Consider the following 24,086-nt stretch of genomic DNA (forward strand, 5'->3'; position numbering starts at 1 on the left):
AGTTAAAAAAAAAATTACAAGTGGTATATGATATTCATGCATACCATTTCCTCTGAAATTCTTTTTAAGAATTGAAGAAAATAACCATATAACATACTGGAAAGAACACTAGCCTAGGCGTCCAGAGATTTAATTTCATGCCCTAAATTTATCACCTAGTAGCTATGTGATCAAAAGCAGTTACTTCCCCCATCTTACCTCATTTCACTCATATATAGAATGAGAGGTTTGATGCTATGGAAGTTCTCCTTGAGCTCTTGTAATAAATGAGTTCATAATTTCCTAATTAGTGTTAAGACCCATCTCTACACTCAGCCATCCATTCATCCATCCATCCATCCATCCATCCATCCATCCATCCATTCATCAATCCACCCATCCTTTCCACAAATATTTATTGAATTCCTACTTGTGATATGTCCATGCAATTCAAGCCTTCTGCTTTGGGTTGGTAGATCATCCCCCTCCCAAGCACCCAGATTCAACATCTTGTGTAAATTCTGACCCTCTTACTGTCTCACCCACTTCACCTCCAACCGGTCTGTAGAGTTTATTCTTTCTCTGTGTATCTCTGGTCCATCCTATTCTTTCCATGCCCACTCACTGCTCCTCTTCCAACTTCCTTAGCTCTCACTTGAGCTGCTACAAAATATCCTAAGTGATCGCCCAGCCTCAACAATCTTTCTTCCCAATCTACTCTACATGTCATGCTTAGAATTATCTCCAGTCTTTCATTGTAACCAACATCTTTTGAAGGTTTGTTGAATGTAGACACTGTACCTGGACCTTTAAGGAAGCTCACAATCCAGAGAAGAAGGCAGATAAAATCAAAGCGTAAGGACAATACTATGCTGGGCTGCCATGATGGAGGAGCTCAGAGGGCTAGATTTCTTCCTTTCTCCTGGTAAGAGCTTCCTCCTCAGTTGTTCCCTCTTCTATGCATCTCACAGTACTTTTCTTCATGCTTCTAGCCTCCTCACTCATAGCATCCTTTTACCATTCATTCTCCACTGTCTCTCCCTAACCAGACTATGAGCTCCTTGATGGCAGGGATCTAATCAACTGGAGTGCTCCTTCTAAGTCACAAATCTTGGGTGGCTCCCTTTTGCACTCAGGGGTAAGTCTACACCCTTTATATTGGATATTGAAAGCCCTTAAATGTTTGGATCTATCTTTCCAATTACCTCTGCTAATCAGCCTATATTCAGTCCTATCCCAATCCCAAACCCTCTTCCTCCCACCCTGACATAACCTCTAGAATTTCCTCCCTTAGGTACATGGCAGCTTGACCACACCTGGCACTTTCATATCCACTGCTTTTGGATAAGCTGTTCCCTCTTCTGAGAATACCCAATACATTTCTCTCCCTGGTTCCCCCACCTGCAGAGATTTGCCTGGAGGGCCCTATCCTCTCTTTAAGGTCTAGTTTAAATTCTACTTTTCCAAGAACCTGCATAGAATCAGATCTACTCACTCAGAATTTTTACCTGTTTTCAAGTATTTCTTACAGTAAATGTTCTAACACTGAACACCAAGATAGACCAAGGGTGGTCTATCTTCTGCAAAGATTTCTGTGAACCTTTCTGTGTACTTCCTATGTTATAAACTCCTGGGAACAAATGTTCATGTTACTTTGAATGTTGGGATCCTTTGTAGCACAGATCCTAGAACCTGATACAGGCTCACTCTGTACTGATCAGTTGCCATATGCCAGGTATTGTACAGGCTTGATGACATTTCATCCTCACAGCAGATTAGGAAATTGGGCTCAGAGAGAGGCTAAGTAACTTGCCCAAGGTACCAGTAGGTACATGATACAATTTAGATTTGAACACAAGCAGCCTACACTGCTTCTCTACAAGCGGGCACAATAAATGCTGACAGTTTTGTAGTCATTTAAAGGAGGGGTTGAAGATACATTTAACAAGTATATTCTGATTCCCTAGGGAGAATTTTTTTTTTTAGAATTTAAATTCAATTTAATTAACATATGGTGTATTATTAGTTTCAGGGGTAGAATTCAGTGATTCATCAGTTGCATATAACACCCAGTGCTCATCACATCACGTGCCTTCCTTAATGCCTGTCCCTCAGCTCCCCCATCCCCCTAGCCACCTCCCCTCTAGTAACTCTCAGTTTGTTTCTTAGAATTAGGAGTCTCTCATGGTTTGTCTCCCTCTCTGTTTTCATTTTATTTTTCTTTGTTCTTTTTTTTCAAGATTTTATTTATTTATTCATGAGAGACACAGAGAGAAAGAGAGAGAGAGAGAGAGGCAGAGACACAGGCAGAGGGAGAAGCAGGCTCCATGCCAGGAGCCTGATGCGGGACTGCATCCCGGGTCTCCAGGATCAGGCCCTGGGCTGAAGGCAGCGTTAAACCGCTGAGCCACCTGGGCTGCCCCTCATGTTGTTTTTTCCTTCCCTTTCCCTATGTTCATCTTCTAAGAGTTTTTATTATTATTTATTTTTTGAAATGAGTTGGCATCTGATGTTGCCCTTGAAAACTAAATAGAAATTTGACAAAGACAAAAAGGTAAGAGTATTAAAATTTGAGAATAAAATTTGAGCTAAGTCCCTGATAAAGTGAATAAAGAGCGTTTGAGGGGAAAAGATGGGGGCTATTTACTGACTTACATCCCCAACCAGACTGTAAGCAGTTGTGGGAGGATGTTCTGGTCTTGCTTGGGGCTATACTTCTACTGCACATGTCAGAGTCTAATACAGAGCACACGCTGAATCAATATTTTGTATAAACGAACCTACTTGACAAATACTATCCAAGCATTTTCTGTGTTCATGTAATTTAAAACTCACTCTTGGCTAGAAGGCTGCACCCCCTCATTGCCTTTGTGAAGGCTTTAAAAGCCCAAACCCAAACTTTCAGACCCTGAAAGTGAAACCTCCAGGCGCTAGAAATTTCACTGACCAACCCAGTTTCACTGACTGAGTAAAAAACAAACATAAAACCAACAGAACGAGCTATGAAAAAATCAAATATGAAAAAAAAAAGTTCAGTTCCAAGAAACTTAGGTATTTTCAGTAATGTGCCTCCTGCAGGGAAACCTGATTGCTTGGGTGGCATGTCAGTTTCATTTCCAGCTTTGACCTTCTGTCTCCTAACGAGAGAGGAAAAGCCCCTCCGCCCAGCAGCTGTGCAGGGGCCCTGGATCTGAAGACACAGAGGGGACTGAGGCAGCATCCATGAGCTTCTCCGCCACTGTACTGTTTTATATTAGAATAAGCTGTAGGCAGGTCTGTGTCAGTGAGCATATTCAGATCACAACATTTGTTGAATCAGTGAGTCAGAAAATGGCTTAAAGCAGAGCGAGTGAGCGGGGAATTTAGCATGATCAAGTAGAAAATGTGTTCAACCTGGGGCTCACCGAGCCAGTTCCTTCTCCACCACATGTTAGCTGGGTGATCCTGAGCGGTCCTTGCCCTCTTCTGGGCCTCAGTTTCTTCTTTCAGTTCTGACATATTTGGCAGATCTTCATTATGGTAGGAGGGAGAAATGCGTACAAAACATCTAGAGTTGTTTTTTAAAAGGAGACATTTCTGGAAAGCTCTCTATGTGCATGGGAAACTGGGGATCTGTGGGTTTTCCCCTTTACTCTCACCTGTAAGGTTTCCCAACCTTGGCACAGTTAACATTTTGGGCTAAATATTTCTTTGCTGTAAGGCTCTCCTGTGCAGTGGGGAATGCTCTGCATCATCTCTGATCTCTTCCCACCGGATGCCATAGCATCCACTTCCCTGTCCCTAGCTGCGGCAACTCAAAATGTCTACAGACATTGCCAATAGTTCCCTGGAGGCAAAATCATCCTCTGTTGGGAACCATCCCCCCTGAGTTGCATTTCCAATCCAAACTGACAGATTCCTTAGAGTAATGTAGCTGACAATGGACTGGGGAGGGTGTGGAAACCAGGCACAGAGGCTCCCTCCACATCTAAGGGCCTGGGGACAGGGCGTCCCCAGGAATTCAGGAAAGCTAGAAGTGCATGCGCTCTGGAAGCAGGAACCTGGCATCTGTGTGCCTGCATTATCACTCACCGGCTGTGTGACCTTCTTTATATTGCTCAACCTCTCTGAGCCTCAGAGTCTTAATGGATTCCAAGGAAGTGATACCTCTCCTTGATGAATCCTCCTGTCATCCTCCCCACCCCCCCACGCCACTAAAAGGTTGTTAGAAGGGCTGAAAGTAATGTATGCGAAAGCACTGCGGGCTAAAAAACATAAGACAAATATGTATGTCACTCTAAAGACTGTTTTCCTGAGAAAGCACAGAAAAAGAACTTTATTCCTGGATCATTTTTCCATCAAAAGCAGTTGTGGTGACATTGTAGGTACCACCACAGCAGTAATGAAGACACATAATGGAGAACCTTCCCAAGGAATCTTTGAGTCCAATACCAGCTTTAAGGCTTGATATCTACTGGGCCATGAGTTAGCATTTTTCCAGTGAAAATTAAAGACCTCTTCAAAAAAGGCATTATGCTCTCATTAGGCCGAGGTGAGAACGTGCCATCTGCGTGTTCACATAGCTGGAAGTAACTGAGCCTATGCTAGCTCTTTCTTCAAGCAGGCTGTTGACGTGGAAGATGCCCAGGTGACTCACGTCTGCGGTAACTGAGCACTTCAGAACTATGAGGGGCTTCTGAATGGTGGCTGGTTCCTCAAAGTGGGAGTCAAGGAGCTCTGGTCACCATCAGGCCTAGAGTCGACAGCCCTCCCGACGTCAGATCACTCCAGGTCCAGGGTTTGATCGGTACTCTACAGTTGTGGGAAGGCTCACACCTAGAGTAACATCCTCACAAGCAGATGAAGTACCAGGTCAAGGGGCTGATGACTGTCAGGATGCTGATTTAGCTCAGAAACAATCCGGAATTTCAGATCGGAAACCTCCAGGGTCCAAGGAACAGGCACAAGTTAGAAGGAATAATATAATTCACATTTGTAAATGGTTTGGTTTACGGACCACTTCTTCATCCCATGAGGGTAGTACAGAGTAGTGGCTCGGGGCATTCACCTTTGAGCTCAAGTGTGTGTCCCAGCTCTGCTCCTTGCTAGCTGCATGACTGTGGGCCCCCAGCGGGTACAGTGCAAATGCTAGCTGTACATTCGACGTGCCACATGACCGCCCTCTGAGGTCAGTGATGTAATTGCCCTCACATTCAGATGTGGAATCTAAAGTTCAGATAAGAGCATCCCCACACAGCACCCCCACACCCTTTTGCCCCACTCTTTCTGTTAAGTCATTCTTCCTTCTGTCTCTGCTACCTAAATGCCATCCGTCCCTGGAGTCAGCTCAAATGCTAGCTTCGGCCTCCAGATCAGAATTCATCTCTGCTTCCTCCAAGCTCCCTAGCACTCTGTTCGTATCTCTGTGGCACTCAGTGGGCCACACTAGGCAAGAAAAAGGGCCAAGATAAGGACGTGACCATGCCCCACTGTAGACTGTGGTAAAGACCAGCGAGAGTCACAGGCGACCAAGGCAGGTTTCCTCCCTGCAGCAAGCATCGGTGGCTACTCCCGGCCCACAGTCTAACACATGGTGAGACCTTTAAAAGCCCTCACCACACTCTGATTCCAATCAATGCTACCTCCACATATGCTCCCCCTTCCCAGACGTAGCTTAGTGGGCGGAACAGCTCAGGGCCACCTCGGCACCTGCCCCAGCACACGGCCCCGGGCTGCCAGCGTGCCAGGGCGCTTAGGGTGCTGAGCCTGGAGCCGGCTGACAGTAGAGCTGGTGCTGCGTGCCGCAGCGGAGCACGGCGACGGGGGGTTACCTGAATCGAAACCCCGCCGGCACAAAGTGTAATGTGTGCACCCTGTTTCACTATGACTTGAGTGACCAACAAGGGATCCACGAATCAGACCTAGAAACGTGGCCCACTCGCGGCTGGCAAACTGGAAAGAAACGGAGAATGGAAAAGGCATATGGGCGAGGCCTATCTTATCAGCTCCAGCCTGATCTATAGATTAATGTAGCTGTGGCATGTGGAAATACTGTTTTCCCTGCTGGTTAATAAATGTAACTTTAAAAAAAAAAAGATGTATTTATTTGAGAGAGAGAGAGAAAGAGAGAGAGCATGAGAGAGATCACGAGCAGGGCGGAGGGGTAGAGGGAGAAGCAGGTTCTCCTCGGAGCAGGGAGCCCCATGCCAGGCTGGATCCCAGAACTTCGGGATCATGGTCTGAGCTGAAGGCAACTACTTAACCAAAGGAGCCACCCAGGTGCCCCCAAAGTGTAACTTTTTAAATCATTGAAAACTCTACTGTTACTGTTCATTGGGGAAGATAGAGAAAAAGTCCAAAGGTACAGATTTAAAAAGCCATCTCATCCTGACCAGTTACATTTCATTACAGTTCCCTTGTCCTACCTGGCTCATTTTACATAGTTGGGATCAATCTGACCCCATGTATCTCACAATATGCTTTACTTATTTGTGAATAAATAACACACGCAGAGAGTACCAAGCTCAGAAGGTACCAAAGAGCAGGGAGTGAAAAGTCTCTCTCCCACTCCTGCCTTCCACCACTCAGCATTCTCCCAGGTCCTTTAAACATCCTTCCAGAGGAGTCCTATGCCTAGCTCTGGACAGTTTTTGAATGAGTTAGCAGCCCTAATTGATTCTTTAAACTTCTCAGGAACCAAACATTGTCTATAAGTACGAAGCGTGTCTGTAATGCAGCATCTCTGTGCTGATAAAAGATAAAATTTTGGAATGCCTGGGTGACTTAGTGGTTGAGCATCTGCCTTTGGCTCAGGCCATGATCCCAGGGTCCTGGGATCGAGTCTTGCATCAGGTTCCTCACAGGGAGCCTGCTTCTCCCTCTGCCTGTGTCTCTGCCTCTCTGTGTGTCTCTCATGAGTAAATCAATAAAATCTTTAAAACCAAAGATAAAATTTTACTACCTCCATCTGGAAAATAACCAGAATTAGATAGTGCATCTCCTTAAAAAGAGCATTCTTAGTTGACAGAGGTGGTTGGAGGTACTCAACCAAGACACAACCCTTTCATAGGCGTCTGTCCCAAAGATTCCCTGAGATGTTCCCAGTGGCCCCTACTGGTTTAAAAAACATAAAACTTGACATTGGAGTCTGTATGTGTCTGAGTTGCAGTAGCTAAGAAAGCCATGAACGCCAGGCCATGTCCCTAAAGGCAGGCCTCTCCTCCTCCCCAGACCAGACCTGGCAAGGACTTCCTCACTTTGTCCTGCCCTAGGGTACTAGGCTGCGAGATGTGGGAAGAGTGGGTGGGGGAATTCTAATTCCAATGAAGCCGTTTAAAGAAAGTCATTTCCACAAAAACTAGCTCAAAATAGAGAAAGCCATTCTATACTTACCCAAACTTTGTCCTCTTCAAACTCACCTCCCCACTCCACACACAAGGAAGTGGAGGAGCGGTTCCCAGGATTTTCCTTGAGATCTGGTGCCGTGTGCTGCCCCGTGGGCTCACATTGTCACAAATCCTCCTACTCTGAGCAAGCACCGCCCACCATCTCATTGTGGATCGTCTTCCCCGTAGGCAGTTTCCAGAGTTTTTCAGGAATCAGACTACAGTTTGGAAGTTTATTTACCAGTGAAGTGAATTTCTATCTGCTCTCCTTCCTCTCCTCCCAGTACCCATCTGAGGAAGTTACAGAAGGCATCTCGGATTCACAACACCCCCCGCCAACCCCCCACTGAATAACACGTCGTCTGGCAACAGGAGGCGTTTGATTACATTTGGATGGAACGCCTGCATCAACTCCAGTTGTCCCCGAATTGGAACTGATGGGACTCACGTGCTGCAGCCAACAGTTTGCCTTCACCCACTCCCCTCTCCGAAATGAACCTTTCTCTGGGAAAACAAGAAACCTACGTGCCATCCTGGGTGAGAGACGAACAAGAGCTGTGTCCCAGCGTCGCATCCCAAGCATGGCAGGCAAGAGCACACTGAGGGGTTTCCAACAGGGAGCTGTGCTTCAAGCATCTCGGGAGAGGCCCTCCGAACCAGAGGCCACAAATGTTCCCTCCGGGGCACTGCAGTCTCTGTGTCTAATTCAGTTCGTGGACATAGAGCCCTCACTGTGCACAGTATAAGGTGCCAGGTCACTGTCCCCTTTAGCGAGCCTCCCTAACCTTCCTCCCCACACTCCGCCTTTGCAATGTCCCTGCAGGAGGCAGAGTAATGGCTCCCCCAACATACCCACATCCTAATCCCTGAGCCTATGACTATGTTCTATTACACAGCAAGGGGGGACTAAAGTTGCAGATGGGATGAAGCTTGCTGATCAGCAGACCTTCAAAATAGAGACTATCCAGGATTATCCATGTGGCCTCAGTGGAATCACGAAGGTCCCCACACAGGGAAGCAGGAGAGTAAGAACCAGAGTGGTGACATCAAGAGAAAGACTGGACCTACCATCGCTGGCTATGAAGATATACTATGGGACCACGAACCAAGGAATACAGGCTGGAAAATCTGAAAAAGGTAAGAAAATGGCTTCTTCCATAGAGCTTCCTTGATATGAGCTCAGTGAGGCCTAGTCAGACTTCTGACCTCTAGAACTGTAATATCTGTGTTGTTACACAGCAATAGGAAAGCCAGACAGTCGCTGTGGACCTGCCATGTGCCAGGCCTGGGACCAGTTGCCAAGAGAACATCCCCGCAGCATGTGGTTTGTACGGTGTACCAGTCATCAGGGTCCAACTGGGGAAACAAGCCACTCTAAGAGTTTAGACACACGGAATCTAATGCAGGTCACTGGCTATAGAGGTGATAGAAGAAGCTGAAAAGTCAATCCATCTATTAGCAATAGCAGGGGTTGCTACTAGGCTGGGCTAGAGGGACGTAGAGAGGAGGCCATATTACCAGAGTGCAGAGGTCGAGATCACCCAGCAGAAGCTGGACCACAGTGGGCCTATCCAGCAGCTGGGGGCCATGGACGGGGAAGAGACCTGACGTATGTGCTCATGAGGCTCCCCTTACCCCCTATCTCCTGCCCCCCACTCTCCTGCTACGGCCTCCCATTGGCTGTTTCCAGACAGAAGCTAGCTGACATGGGAGCTTGGGACACACAGGGGTCAGCCCTCCTGCAGCGCGGAGCAGAGCTGGGGGTGAGTAGTCAGTGGATTAATGGATTGGAGGATGAATAAGCCCTAGACACCTCCTTTCCACATTGATCACCATGAATCTTGAAACATAATTTATTGTTCAAAATCTAAATTTTTTACCTGGCTTCTGAGTACCTATGTAATCTGGTCCATCTGGAGCTTCTCTGTCCTCATTCTCTAAAGTTCTCCCTCATTCACAGTGCCCCCACCACATCGGCCTTTGCTCTATTCTCCACGCACCAGAGTCTCACCTTGCACTTGTTTGTTATAGCTGCTGCTGGAGAACAAGAAAGTAATATGTTTGGTGTTGAGTCATTACCGTAGCCGATCCGAACTCAAACAGTTCCCAGTGACAAAGAATTCTCAATGCCTGTTCCATAATTAGCCCTCAATAGTTATTAAGTGACTGAACTTTAGATACTCAATAATTATATGTTCAGGGATGCAGTGTCTTTTTCTTACCCTCACCTCTTCCCCACCAAGCTCCCTGAGGAAAGGGAAGTGAAGACTTATGTTCATCTCTGTACTTTCGATGGCTTTCCTTGGGCTTAAACCTTAGTAGATGCTCAAGGGGTATGTGTGGCTCTGAGTCTCCAGGCAACGTGCGGGAAACATGACTGGCACAGCAAGAGCTAGAAGTGTGACTTACAGAAGTAGTTCAACATCGCTGTAGCTACCGTTTGTGCAGCTCTTTTTTTTTTTTTTTAAGATTTTATTTATCTATTCATGAGACACACACACAGAGAAAGAGAGAGAGAGAGAGAGAGAGAGAGGCAGAGACACAGGCAGAGGGAGAAGCAGGCTCCATGCAGGGAGCCAGACATGGGACTCGATTCCGGGTCTCCAGGATCACACCCCTGGCCGAAGGCGGCGCCAAACCACTGGGCCACTGCAGCTGCCCTGTGCAGCTCTTTTGAGTTGACCAGGGGCTCTCTGCTTGGTCCTTATACCAACTCTAAACAACAATAAAAAATTACTATTATGATTCCCACTTTCCAGAAGATGAATCTGAGCTTACAGGGGTTAATTATCTTGCTCAAGATCTTACTTTTTCAAGCGAGGAAGCTGGAATTAATTCATTATTTCAAAATATTTATGGAATGCCGGACAATGTGCTAGCCCCTGGCTCAATCTTCTGCACTTAGTAGGGGCTCAGAAAACACAGGAATTGAGAATTCCAAAGACATTGGAACGACTTCCCAGAAGATAAAAGGGAGCCTCCCCCCCCCCCCCTTTCTGGCCAAGGACCAAAGACCAAGAGGATTGCTTGTCTCCTGCAGCTGGGGGTTTAGCTGGGACGCTGCTGCTGCTGTGTTGTGCCTTAGCACAAGTTTCTGGGTGGTCGGCCAGACGTGCCTGGAGGCCACAACATCACAGCAAGCCCTCTGCAGCTCTCCCACTTGCCCAGGCTAACAGCTCTGGCCTTCTGAGCCGGCCCCCTTCCATATATTCTTTCCTCTTTCCTGTGCCAAGATTTCAAGAGACGATTTACAGTGGGTTCCAGACCATTTAGCTCAGTCAAAAATTTGGGTGAAAGTTTCCTCCCAGCCATCCCAGGCCACAAGATAACCCATCAGGGTGTGACAGCCAGGGTGAAGGGGGGCGGGGGGAGAGAAACACCAGGGAGATTTTTCGGTTACAGGATTGGAGCAGGAGTCTCTGCAGCTGCTGCATTTGTCCGCTCTCTTTCTGGCCGAACAAAATGTGTCCGGAATGGCTTGGTTGGAAAGCTTAGGATGAGATGCCGAAGAGACAAATCTTGTCTAACTAGAGACCACAGAGGCCCTGGAGGGTGGCCCCCAGGCCAGGCTCTCGCCAACACGAAGGGGGCCAGCACGGGTGTAGGAAGGGGCAGGTGGACGAGCAGAGAGGAGGCTGCGTGGCCTGGTCCTGCTGGGGCCCGGCCTTGCCCAGGCTGCCGACACCCCTCCCGGGCTTGGGCGCCTCTCTCTGTCAGTAAACCCAGGCTGCTCTTACAGTGCAGGATGTCCCACATACCGTACATCGGAGGTGGGGTAAAATACAAATATGCCTTTTCATAATAGCTTTACACCTGGAGCAGCAGAGGACCGGTTTATTACCTTGGTAAACAAAAGTTAGAATTCAAGCAGAGTACAAACTTTGCCCAAGGCACTTCTGACCGTGCACTTTGTGTTTGTGAAGTGAACTCGATATATATACAGTGTGAGGCAATGGAAGGCTGAGCTTTTTTTTCTTTCTCTCTCTCTCTCTCGTCTGATTTCCAAGGTTTAAAAGTTCATGTGAATGTGATGGGGGGGCGGGGGGGTGGGGAGGTGCGGAGAGAGAATTTACTTTGGCTCTGGGTTTTTTTTTTTTTTTTTTTTTGAGCATTTTGAAACCATGCTGTTTGGTGTGAAAAAAAATATGTGAGCCAATTTATATTGTTTTCCAAAGAGAGCGTACTCCTTGCTGCTCTCATGGTGACAATTAGGGTTTGTGGGTGGGAGACAGGGTGAATCAGTTTGGGGAACACATAAAGGAGCCAGGATTTGCATTGAACTTAAACATTAAGAGGCAATAAATATTTATTCAGTGCCTATTTTGTGCCAAGCACAGAACCATCGACTTTTATAAACATAACCTCAGGGAACAAGAATTATTGATCAAAATGTCCACTTTACAGGTGAGAAAACTAAGGCTATAGTTGCTGAAGACACTCAAGCCCCAGTCTCCTACTTTCAAATTCTGGGTTTTCTGTACTGCCCTCCAGTCTCTATTGGGGTCACAGACTATATCCTGTCCTGTCGCTTGTTTTTTTGTCCTTCTTGTGCCCCTATTTTCCTGCCTCGTTCTCTGCCTGTACTTGGGGAACTGACTGATCTGCACTCTCGGATGCATTTCCGCTTGGAGGATTCTCCTACTATTTAGCAGCCACCTGGCCATCTGGACCACCCTCTTACCAACCAGCACCTCCATGAGTTCATGCGCAAAAGATATAAAACATGTGGACTAGGTTTCTCCTCAAAACGCACATAAGCTAAAATGTAAAGGTGGCAACGATGAAGCAAGAACACACCTCATGTTCTGTTGGCTGCATGGATGCCTCTGTGTTCTCCCATCCTCAGCTTGAATAATCAGATAAAATTCAGCAAAACCGTCTGAACTTTTGCAGTTCTTTTCCAAAACAAGCTTCTGAGCCTGAAGAACTTTGCCCATCTTTGTTTGCATGTTCGCTTCTCAAACGTTCAGCAGGGGCTTGCCTGTTGCAAAGCTCAAGCCAGGGAAATGTTAACTCTTTCCTCCACAGATTAATTCCTCAGCCTTCTAAAAGCAGAGTGAACTCATTGGGCTTATTTTTTAAAAGAAGTCCATATGAATATATCAACTTGTGCCTGTCTTCACAGATGAAGGATTCGTTGCGGGAACATATTAAACTGAGGTTATAGAGAGGTGATGTCATTAAAGGCATTGCCAACTCAGCAGTTCCAGGGGATCAGAGTTATGGCTGCTTGTACCTAGCAGGGTTTCAAGGGGAAGCCCGGTCTTCTTCTTCCAACTCCCCTCTACTCCTAACCCCCTATCATTAATGCATTTTTAATGGCAGCCACTTGAGGAATGCTTTTGGCTTTACTTAGTGTAAGTTTAAAAAAAAATTATTGGAACACAAATACTCATTGCAAGGAAACAGATTTCAGTTGCAAATGGACCAAGCACAATCCCTGTGCTGGAGCCCTGGAGGGAAAAGACATGGGGGTCTCTGGCCCGTGAGACAAAGCTTGGTAAAGGATACTTGCTTCAAGGACCCTGCTCTGAGAACCCAAATAAGCCAAATAACAGAATGGTAGCCCTTAAATGAACTGTAATGAGCATCTAGCCTAACCCCTTTCCCTTACAGAGAACACCAAGGCTCAAAGTGGAACATACAGGGCCAAAGCTTGGGGAGCCAGCCAGTGACTCCCGGCCAGAGCTCATGTCTCTCCCGCACGCTGCCTTTTTATCCTGGCAGAAAGTGAGATTAGATAAAGACAAAAACCTGGTCCTAATCCTGGCCTGGATCCACTTACCCTGGCTTGTCATCACTGCTTGTCAATAGTCAATATATGTCTGTATATTGAGTCTGTGGAAAGATGATTACCCTGAGAAAGAAGGAAGACAGGAATACTTCTGAGACACTGGTTGGAAATCTTTTTCCAGGTGAAGAGAACTGAGCATATCCTTACATGGTTATGATTATAGACCAGATAAGCGATGCTTAAAAGAGTTTATATTCCTTTCTACTTTAGTTTCATTCTCCTTGGCTTTTTTTCTGACTCTCCAGCTAGTGATTCTAAGTTGGCCTGGGTCCCTGTCATTGGGAAGTGTAGTTAGTCCTAGATTGAAATAACTCCTGGAAGGTCACACCGTTAGGGCAAGAAGGAAGCTTAGTGACGCTCAGGGCCATATTCCTCGGTTTACAGATGAGTATGCTGGAGCTGAGGGAGGACAACTGAATCATCTGGGATCATGCCGCACCTTAACGGACTACGACCATGGATTCTCTCAACCACACGGAAGGAGGGTCCCTCCATCTGACTAGCACAAAGCAGCTTCCTTTGTAACACTCAAGTATCTTTTATGAATAATTGATGGTTTGCACCCAACTCTCAGGAGCTGAATGCTTATTGCAGCCTGGGTCTGACTAATCCACAGGCACCTCCATGAAGTAGGGATCAGGACTTAGCCTTGCCATCTATGTTTCGTGGAAAGACCAGTACGCAGAAAAAGAAGGGAGTTTTCCAAGATTATGTGATGAGTCAGCAAAGGCTCTGAGACAGCATGCTGTTACAGGATGAGGAATCAAAAGACATAAATTCCAGTCCTTGCACTATCTCCATCCATGTGAGAGATCATGGGCAACTCATTTCTCTTTTTTCCCCTCAGTTTCCCCATTCATGAAAGGGCTTTGCTGGACAACCTCTAAGAACATCTAATGCTGATGGTCTGTGGGTCTAGCAGACAAGGCTCAGAGCTACTTCATGCCTAAAACATGACTGTGCAAAGTGGGAAATTGACCGTTATGATGGCATATCCCTGGGCTTCTCAAAGGGATGAATGGGTTCTGCCTCCAAAACAGAATTACAGTGTCTTTTTGTATAGAATTTGTATGGAAAAAAAATAATAAGATCAGTTTCCTTTTTGTCCCATGACTTTTTTTTTTCTCAATCTCTTCATTCCTGTTATCACTTATCTGCTTTCAAGAGCAAATATATAACACAATAAAGATACTAAGAACAGACAAATAGCAATAGGAAAACTTAGAAAGAGGTCTTTGCCATTTTCATGTTTTGAGGCCTAATAAGGCAAATAAACAATATTGAACACTTACCATAGTTTATGAATGCCGTCTTACTTAAGAGTTGTAAACAATAAAAAAAAAAAGAGTTGTAAACAATCAATATTATCGTGCCCCTTTTATAGAAGAAGGCACTGAGGCCCAGATATGAAACAATGTGCCTGGTATACACATACTTGTTAAGAAGTAAAGCCCATATTTGGAGATTCCAAAGCCCCCATTTTCCAAATTCCCGAGTTGTGAACATAAAACACATCCGTGTTGTTTGCTAGCAAAATTACTTGTCATAATAGAGGGAAAATTAAATATCTCAAGATTTTATTGTGTTTCAAAAAGACCAAGCCCATGGCTTCCCTGGGCTCCAATGTCTGAACATCTCTGAAAACAGGCAAAAAAAAAAAAAAAAAACAAAAAAACCCATAAGGCATTAGTTTGACTTTCTCCAATAATTTTGGAGAGAGGAGATAACTATGTCTAGGAAAGGTCCAGTCAGGAATATTTATTAATATATCCAGAGAATTAAAGATTGGGTGGCTATTTCTTTGTTTAGAATTCATGTTACCTCAAAAAAAGAATTCATGTTACCATAAACAGGCAATGTCTTGACATTCTCCCTCATTAATTCAACCCTGTAATCTTCCCGGGGATACAGGACAAGATTCGAGTGGGTTTGAGGAACCTGTTTTGGATTCAGAGTCTCCCCTATGAAGGAGTCTACTTGCTATTTCCCGAAAGCGGCCCGTACACCAATGCCAAAACAATGGAGCAACCAGGACCACTCTCACAGGTTCATTCATCCAATATTTACCGGTAGCTTCGGACGCTCCTGACACAATGCAAGGCTAATGCTACCAAGACAAACACAACTGAGCCTTCACTTGGCCTGGGACACCTGATCATCCCAGGCCTACGCCCCAGGAACAACCACGGGAGGCCACACTGTCCTGTACCCGCTTCCCAGATGGAGCGATCCAAGTCAGGCAATGTGGCAAAAGGGTCCTGCATTTTCTGTTTTGACTTTCACTAGAATGAAAATTCCTGTGGCCTTTTGTCTCCTGAAAGTTGCTAGAAAATATCAAGGTCTGATATGACTCTAGAGATTTGGCTATAACTTCAGTACACATCCCTCCTTTTAAAGCAGAGCTTCCAGAGGGTGAAATTGTTGTCTAAGCCCCCACACTGAGAGTGGGACACAGAGGGGTAGGCATCAACAGGCAGTCTCCTGGCTCCAGATTCAATACTCCTTTCCCTGCTGCTGTCTAAGTGCCTTGATGCTGGCCAAGACATTAACCTGGAAGCAAAAAGTTCAGTCTTTGCTTCAAGAAAAATTATGGCCCAATGGATAGAGAGATCTGTACTTCCTCAAGCTACCATGACTTATGGTTATATTGGGCTGATTCCATGGCCTCATAAGATGAACACTTTATGCTGCAGTCACTACAAGCATCCTAAATACACCAGACCTATTCACAATCTACACACTATTCCCCCGTTCTGGAACATCCTTCTCCTTTCTCCTCGTTGCAAATACTAATGCTTTCAGACCCAATTCCGTCACTTTCTCTGTGGAGCTGCAGTGGATTTGCGCTAGGTCAATTTAGGTAAGCTGGGACTGTGTTCCCCAGACTCCCTTTCCCAGCATAGTTCCATAGCCTCATTGGCCACAAATGACATTTTGCACAGCATTTGGATTAGAGAAGCCTAGCTACTATGTTCTAATATTTAGTGGCTCAGTGCGGGGCACAGTGGGCATCATCACACATGTTGTCCCTGATCTGCTGGCTCACCTGTTGTGATGGGGCAGCAGCTGAGCCCTCAGCTCCTGTAGGTCACACCGGACCTCTTCTTGCAGCTCCTCTGAACCCTGGACCAACCTGTGGACAATGTGGGAAGGGCTGTGCGTCTTGCAGTTCATTAGCATCTTCATCTGGAGACAGTGAGAGGCAGAAACGGGCTCTGGTTTGCCCTTGCTGGTCGCAGTCTGTCATCTGTTTCCCCACTTTATGTCCATTTCTCCCTCCCTTCTGCCCTCCCTGCTGACTCCAAGCCCAGCATCAACTGTGAAACAACAGCCTTGCACTGACTGATGAGCAGAGCTGGTCCCTACAATTGAGAGCCTTGAGCCCCGAAAATAAATATCTGGTTCTATATCACATGCAGTGGTTCTGCTCCTCTCACGGAGCCCTAACTGATGAGGAGTTCTCTGTGAATACCCCAGAATCAATCATTTCCCAGGTGTACCCTTCTATTAAAGCACACAACGTACTTGTTTGTGCTTTAATGATTGACAACTCTCTCTCTCTCATTAACGGAGAGAGCTGACATGTATTGCGTGCTTACTTTGTGCCAGCCACTATTTTGAGTTCCCATTGAATCCTTACAACAACTTGATGAGGTTAGTATTGTTACCATTATTTCCATTTTGTAGACAAGACAACCGGGGACAGAAAAGTGAAGTGATTTACCCATGCCTCCACAACTTGGAGAGGAAGACCCAGGACTCAAAACCAGGCAGCCTGGTCCAGAGCTAGCTCTCCTACCCTCCCTTTGGCAAGCTCTTCAACAAGCAATTCCCATCCTATACCAAACCTTGGCACCAGAATGAACAAATGAATGAATGACCCACCTACTTCATCTGAGGAGAAAATGACTTTTCTACAAAGTCACTGGAAGGTTGATAAAAGTGGAACCTTGGAATCTAGGATCCTTGAATGCCATCCTGTACCTTGAATGCCATCCTTCCCAGACTGGAAGGAAAGATTCTGAATGGTTCACAGTCAAGGTCTTGTTAGTGGACAAGAGACCTAATTACACACCAAGGAGGTATCACCCAAAAGCCGTCAGCGTGCTCCCTGGGAGCGGTAAATACTGGCAAAGCAGTACACCACCAGATGAGCCTGCTTTTCTCCCCAGTCCAGGCCGATGCCTCACCCAGGGTGGAGCCCTCTCTGCCCTATGAGTTTCCCTGAATGGCTGAGCCTGGCTGGAGGGAAGAATTCCCACACAGGTGCCAGGCACACAATTAGTGTTTAACACTTCACTTTTTATATATAATGATAAAATATGACCTCAAAACTGTCCTTTTTTGGGTAGTAAACATGGACTGGGACTCATATTTAATTTTCAGTGATTGTCAGCATCTAGATATCAAACTGGAATAAATATTCAAGTTTTGGATTTTAAACCAGAGTGTCTTGAGCAGAAGAGTCCATTGTTCAATACGAAGTTGAGTGTTGCTTCATCCCGTATCCAGAAGAGATACAGGGAAAATTATGGCCTCTATCTTATGTGTGACACACCAAAAGTGTAAAAAAGAAGAGATAAAGAAAGTAGGAAAGAAAGGAAGGCAACAAAATTGAAATATATGAAAAAAATGGTAAGAGAAATCAGTTGCAACAATAATTGCATCAAATGCCCATACTGCTCTTCCAGGACACAGAAGGAAGGCAGGTAAAGGTCTAGAAGCTCATGCATCTTGAAGTGTTCCACCATTCACAAAAGAAGAGCAAACCCTCATGAGTCAATGCATCATTAATGTCCAATGTCAATATTCTGTACATATTCTGAATTAGCCAAACCACGAGAGAGTTTGTAATTCTCAAATTCAGGTCTTTTTCTTCTCTTTTTCTTTTTGTAGAAAGCATCTTTCTTTCTTTAAAAAAAATTCAATTAGCTAACATATAGAACATTAGTTTCAGACGTAGAGTTCAGTAATTCATCAGCTGCATATAACACCCTGTGCTAGTCAAATCACGTGCCCCTTAATGTCTGTCACCCAGTCACCAGATCCCTCCATCAACCTCCCCTCCAGCAACCCTCAGTTTGTTTTCTGTAGGTGAGAGTCTCTTATGGTTTGTCTTCCCCTGTGATTTCTTCCCATTCGATTTTCCCTCCCTTCCCCCTTCCTCGTATATTCCACATATGGGTGAAACCATGTGATAATTGTCTTTCTCTGATTGACTTACTTTGTTCAGCATAATATACTCCAGTTCCATCCACATCAGTGTAAAAGGTAAGATTTCATCCTTTTTGATGACTGAGCAATATTCCATTGTGTGTGTGCATGTATATATATATCACATCTTCTTTATCCATTCATCTTTTGATGAACATCTGGGCTCTTTCCATATTTTGACTATTGTATATTGCTGCTATAAACATTAATTCTGTCTCAGGTCATTACATTTGTATCTTTGGAGTAAATACCTAGTAGTGCAATTGCTGGGTCATAAGGTAGCTCTATTTTTAACTTCTTGAGAAAACTCCATACTGTTTTTACCAGCTTGCTTTCCCACCAACGGTGTAAGAGCTTTTATTCAGGATTAGACTTGGAAAGGACCTCTGAATTGATCTAGTCCAAAGCTTTCATTTCATAGGTAAGGGACCTGAGGCTCTGAAAAGAGAGATCCTCCCATTCTCACCTCATACTAGCCACTTGAGATGAGGCCCAGAGCAAAGTCAGTCCTGTGTGGAAACAGGGGAGTCAGCTGAGACCCAGTGCACCAGCCCCAGCACAGCACTCATCGTCCTTGCACAGGTTTCACTAAGCCCCATGGCACCAGGCCTCATGGATTCAGAGTGTGGACCCAAAGCCCTGCTGGAAGTAAGATCCTGTCACCCAGCCCATGGCATGTCCGTTATAATCCTCTGCCATTTTAGCCCATGCTCATAAGTCCTTTTCATACTTCCCATTCCTTCTGAGAGCTGGCTTTCCAAAAGTCCCCGCCCCAGCCCCAAGTCCCTGAATTGGGACCTCACAAGAGCATCTTTTTCATGTCACATCCAAACAGGAAAAGAGGCCCAACGGTTGGGGACTGAATCTCTAAGATTTATTTTCATTTTTCTTATAATTCCTCCTCCCATCCAGGAATGTTATTCTTTAGAATAAAATACCACTAACTCAGAGGGCCGTTAGAGCATTCTAGTCCAATTCATTCCTTTATTGGATGAAACTGAGTCCCAAAGAAGGGGCATACCCTGCCTAAGGGCCTGCAGAGAGTGCAGCTTGCTGGGGCTTGAGGAGGCCTCCTGGGGCCTGGGCATGGCTCATCCTGCCAGGTGCAACCAGCCCAGCACGGGGGTGCATGGCCATGTGTGTACATGCACGTGCATGTGAGCGCAGATGTGTGCACAAGCATTTAGTGCCAGAAAAGAAGATTGCACTGAGAAATTTTTCTATATATCAGGGTGGGGTGGGGAGCGGAGGAGAGAAGCGAGTATGTTTGCAGATGGGGTCAAAACAACTTGCATATGGCAATGCAATTTCTATCTTCAACTGAACCAAAAATGAAGAGTCTGCCTCACGATTTTGCCAGCTATGATATTTGGAATAGTCATTAACTTAAAAGTAATATATGTTTATAATAGAAAATTTAGACATTAAAAGAAATGGAAAGGAATTAAAACTACCCATAATTCCATGACCTAGAAACAACCTTTGTCAAGGTTTTGGTTTACATTCTTCAGGAACTTTTTAAGATAACTGTAATTATATGGCATGTTCTATTTGGTAATCTAATAATTGTGTATTCTAATGAAGCTTTTTTCCCCCCAATACTAAATACAATAACATGGGATTTTTTTTCTTAGGACTTAATTTATTTATTTGAGAGAGACTGAGAGAGAGCAGGGAAAGGGTGGAGGGAAAGGGAGAGAGAGGCTCAAGCAGACTCCTCACTCAGCATTGGCCTGAGCTGGGCTCCGTCTCAGGACCCTGAGATCAGATCTGAGCCAAACCGAGAGTCGATCATTTAAGTGACTGCGCCACCCAGGTGCCCGTCTGTGGGATGTTTTGAATGGCTGCCTGACTATTACATTCTACTGGTACATCCATCCCTTCTACTCATTCCTTACTGTTGGACATTTTTGTAAGTCCTTTATTTTTTTTCCACATCACAAGTGATAGTGAGATAAATGTCTCTGGGTATCTGGTTATTTCTGGATGAAATTCTTAAAATAGAATTGGTAGAACTAAGAAAATGACACTTTTAAAATCTGACATATGTATTTCCTAGTCATGTTTTAGGAAACTTGGGTTTATTTACATTCCTAACAACAGCATAGTACATGAGCATTTGTTTCTCTATTATGATTTGCTTATCATTTTCTGGAATTCCAAGGAAATTTAGAAATTATTTTAATCACTGGTGGGCCACCATTCACTGTTTTCCACTTGTTTTCTTTTCTTACAAAAATCGTAAAACTAAGCAATACTACAAAATAAGGAACTGAACTACTTCTATGTTTACATTGTTTGAACTTGGTCTTTCTTTAAAAAATGAGTTTTCACAGAGTTATAACAAAATATATATGGGCAACTTAGCAGCCTTTCATGTAAATATTACTTTAGAATATTATAACGTGCATACTTGACATTTTAGAAGTGTAAGAGATCTTTGAAGCACTGTAATGATCCATAGTGCATATATCCTGAGGTTTGGTGAGCCAGGACTCTATTTTGAGGATTTGAGTTGTTTTCAACCCAGTCTGAATTAACAGGTAGAGAGTATGAAGACTTTGCTAGTTCCTGCTGTGAGTTAGTATCTCACATTGATCTGTGCTCTATGCATCACTGGGAACAAAACCAGCCTCCATTATTGCTTCTAGATGCCAATTTTTGCAAAATTTTTATTTTTATACGAATTAACATTTTATTCCCCCCATCTCTTTTACAGTTTAATGAGATCATCCAAGAGGAAATTTTTTTAAAAAACATAAGGAGGTATTGAAAATATAGTTATGTATTGATAGGTACATTTTGAAATTTTAAAATTATATAACTAATATATGTTTTATGTAGAAAGTTACAGAATAAAAAAAAGGAAGAAAATTAAGTTAACATATAATCACATCATGCAAAGATAAGGCTATTAATGTAACAACGTTAATACCTTTCCTGCTTTTTTCCTACACACTGTTCATACTGCTTGCTTTTCTAACACACAATGATGTATTGTGAGGGTATTACTGTTCCAATCTGCTAACAAGTACATACTTTTAAACAGCTTCCTAGGGGCACCTGGGTGGCTCAGTGGTTGAGTGTCTGCCTTTGGCTCAGGGCGTGATCCTGGGGTCCTGGGATGGAGTCCCACATCAGGCTTCCTGAGGGGAGCCTGCTTTTCCCCCTGCCTAGGTCTCTGCCCCTCTCTGTGTGTCTCTCATGAATAAATAAATAAACTATTAAAAAAATTAAACAGCTTCCTAGTCTGTGCCAGGTACAGTGAGATGCAGTTATAAGCAAAATATGATCGGGTCCTCAGGGAGCTTACAGGCCAAAGTAGAAGTGGAAGAGGGGGGAAAAACACAGGCATTCTGAGCCCAGGTCTAGCAGCCTTTCTTCTGGTTTATTCTCATTACTAGCTTACGCTTATCTCCTTAGCATTCCTTTATTTTTTTAAATAGTTTTAACAATTTTAATTGACAGTTTTCTTTAAATTGTCTTTAGGCTGGGACAGCCTGGGTGGCTCAGAGGTTTAGTGCCGCCTTCAGCCCAGGGCCTGATCCTGGAGACCCGGGATCGAGTCCCACGTCGGGCTCCCTGCATGCAGCCTGCTTCTCCCTCTGCCTGTGTCTCTGCCTCTCTCTCTCTCTCTCTGTCTCTCGTGAATAAATAAATAAAATCTTTTAAAAAATTGTCTTTAGGCTACAATGTCCTACCTATTTACTTTTGATCCATAAACAATTAGGAATCCTGGTCACGCTGCCTTTTATATCCAGTGAGTCCCAATACAACACGGCAGAGCAGTTCCCAGAGGTTGTGGAAGTACGTCTTTCGTGGCAGGTGCTGCCAGCAGTGTGACACCAGAAAGAGATCCTTTTTCTTATAGCATCTCTGTAGCAAGACTGGGACTCTCCTGCTTTCACCGAGGGCTTGCTATCTTTAACACCAGCCACAACCTGCACACGCTTCTGCGGGGTGGGTAGAGCTCTCTAGGAAGGGAAGCTGAGGCTCAGAGAGGGAGTGACGACTGAGGCCTGGCCCAGCAGACAGAGCAAGGCCAAGATGAAGCCTAGGCTTTGCGATGCCAGCGCAGCACTCTTCCTACTTGACTCTTCCTTACTTGCACTGAAGGCATGGTTGACTTGACTGAAGAATCTGAACAGGTCAAAGATAGGATGCTGCTGTCTGCTCATCTCAAGCACACACACACGCACACACACACATCACTGAAACAGACACACGAACACATGTAAAACCAGGCAATCCCAACCAAGATGCTCCTGGGCATCTGTAAGTGCTCCCACCCTGGAAAGATCTGCCTCGTCTTGTGGTCCTTGCACCATTCCTGGAGCCTGATTCATACTTAACTATTGTTTTGACCAGACCACCCACAGTAAAAGGCCATCTCCAGACAAGCCATGATCTCTTCCACTGGGAGTTTCCAGCCTTGCCCTACACACACACCCCAGGGGCATACTTTCCCCAGCAGGTGAGGGAGTCCCAGACAGCAGACTCTCGAAGAGCAAGATGCTGAGCTAGGCTATGCAAAGAACCCTGGGACAATAGAACACTCTAGAAAGTACTCCAAATACAGTATAATAATATTATTACACCATGTGTGAGGCATTTTCTCACTTGCATAAGCTCTGCATGAAGGATATGTTATTAGTTATACTCAACAGATAAAGATACTGAGGTTCCAATAGGCTATTATTGGCTGGGCCCAGATCAGAGAGTAAGTGGCAAAGCTTGGACTTAAATCCCATTTCTTCTGACTCCAAAACCAATGTCTCCTCCAGCCCTCTCAAACATTGACCTCAATATGTTGCATGATTCTCAATTCTCTCTGTAACCCAGGAGGTCAGTTTGGTGAGGCTCCCTATCCTTATTTACCAGGTTTGGAAATAGGCTCTAAGAGGTGATGGGGGTTAGCCATGGTCACTAGGGGCCTTCTGATTTCATGTCTGGTGTTCCTTCCTCCTTACCTGGTCCTTGGTGTGGAATAGTTCCCCAGAGACCAGGAGATTGTGGACAGAGTAGTAAAAACAGAAATTCAGAGCAGACTACAAGCTCCCTAGAAGGTTTCAGGCAAATGTTAAGGGTACATTTGCAGAGACCTGCCCTGGGGGAGCCCAATCCCTGCCCGGCAGGCAGATGTAATGTATTTTGAAGTCATATATGGCTCCTCTGCTGTCGCCTGTCATCTTTCCTCTGACGTAGGCCAGGATGCCACTTTCTACTGACCAAGCATAGAGTTCTACTTTAGAATGTCTAACTGTTATTCAGCAGCGTGGTTTCTTTGAAGAAAAACGTGAACAGAACAAGGTGAAGATGAGGTTGGCAAGTGAGGACAACCACACATTGGCATTGTCCACTGTCTGATTTTGGAAAGCGTTGTAGAGCATTTGACATTGGCCCTGGCCTTTTCCTTTCATGATGTATAGAGCAGAGTTGGACATCACCCTTTTCATTTTATAGAGATGCTAGTGGGAGGGAACAGTTGGGAGACTATCGCAGAAACCCCATGGGATGTGACAGGGACTTAAAAGTGGCTTTAGGGTCAGTAGGTAGACAGAATGAAGAAAGATTTCAAAGGAAGAATCAACCAGTCTTAGGGACTGGATGATATAGAAAGGAAAGTGAGGAAGATGGGCTTAGGATGACTTCTGGGTTTCTAAGTTAGGCATCTAGGAAGGTAAGCATGCCATGAATAGGGCTGAGTACCACATACCGCATAGGGTACATGTCTG

At 45.0% G+C, this 24,086-nt stretch overlaps 1 long non-coding RNA gene across 1 annotated transcript in view; it reads left to right on the forward strand.

Annotated features, from left to right (window-relative positions):
* The window catches only part of LOC125754283 (uncharacterized), a 48,094-nt gene that overhangs the window by 19,383 nt on the left and 4,625 nt on the right, over positions 1–24,086 (forward strand). Inside the window, exon 3 of the long non-coding RNA XR_007408068.1 lies at positions 7,628–8,480. This is a non-coding gene — a long non-coding RNA (uncharacterized LOC125754283). The remainder of the gene's footprint in view (positions 1–7,627; positions 8,481–24,086) is intronic.

This window comes from Canis lupus, chromosome 34 (genome assembly GCF_003254725.2).
Source record: "Canis lupus dingo isolate Sandy chromosome 34, ASM325472v2, whole genome shotgun sequence".
Classification (NCBI taxonomy): Eukaryota; Metazoa; Chordata; class Mammalia; order Carnivora; family Canidae; genus Canis; species Canis lupus.